We start from the raw sequence: 1295 nt of genomic DNA, 5'->3' as shown, positions 1-1295 counted from the left end.
CGCCTCTCCTCCTCCTCCTCCTCCTCTCTCTCAATCCTTCACCCCCCCACCCCCCCTTTCCATGCACTGGATCTATTTTTGAATAATTTAAACAGAGCTGCATCCACGGGTTGACCTCTTTCCACACCACCCCCTGCATTATTTTTAGCCTGTGTTTTCAAATTTATTTATATATTTATGTACATTTTGTCTGCTTCGCCCTCTGCGCGGCCAATCATACACAGCTGTAGTCTTTGAAATGAGATTCATCTGCTTCTGATTGTGTGTGTGTGTGTGTGTGCGTGTGTGTCATTGTGTTTTTGCTGTCAGGCCCAGCGGCCCAGGCGATAAATCACGCATGTCTGATTGAGGAGGGCAGAGGGCCCGGACAATAACAATTCAGTGGAGCTGAAAGCGTCTCAGTCTAGCTGGGATCCAAATCAAAAAAAAAGAAGAAGAAGGAAAAAAAAGTCAAGTCCAACCACTGGAAATTTTTACAGCTGTTTGGGATAAAAACGTTTTGACTTGACATAGAGTTAAATCACAAAATTGTCGTAAAAATGTGTCATTTGTGCATTTAAACATGGAGTATAATGATAAATAGAATAAATAAAATGAGTCATACATATAATGAAAATATATCTAATTAACTCTGAAACTTTTAAAATATGCTACATTTTAAAAGCACCTTATAACACAAGTTACTTTTACATAATAATAATAATAATAATAAAAATAATAACAGAAGGGAAAATAGAATGAATTTGAATAAGGAAAATATAAATTCACGAATAAGAATAAAATAATTGTGACAAGAATAAGAATAAAAATTAAAACAATAAACAAGAATAAATTAGTAAAAATAAATAAGACGTGAAATAAAAATAATGAAAAAGATCAAGAATTAAAAAAGGAATAATGAAAAGGAATAAAAATAAGAATTTTGAATAGGAACACTGAATAAGAGTAAAAATCAAAATAATGAATAAAATTAAGACTAATGAATAAGAATAAAAATAAGAGTGCAAACAACAAGAAGAAAAAATTAGAAAAATATGAATAAAAATAAGATTATTGAACATGAATAAGTAATTAGAATAAAAATAAGAATACCAAACAAGAATGAAAAATAGGAAGAGCGAATAAAATAAAAATAAGAACAATGAAGAAGAATAAAAGTTTGACTAAATTGAATAAATAACAATAATAAGAATAACTGAATAAGATTATAAGTGAATTTAACCAAGCTTTAAACTTCTCAATATTTAACATTTATTCTTCAGGTGTTTAAGTTTCTTTTATAGACAGTAAACAAA

Source organism: Kryptolebias marmoratus, linkage group LG9, assembly GCF_001649575.2.
Source record: "Kryptolebias marmoratus isolate JLee-2015 linkage group LG9, ASM164957v2, whole genome shotgun sequence".
Classification (NCBI taxonomy): domain Eukaryota; kingdom Metazoa; phylum Chordata; class Actinopteri; order Cyprinodontiformes; family Rivulidae; genus Kryptolebias; species Kryptolebias marmoratus.
This window is presented reverse-complemented; position numbering follows the sequence as displayed.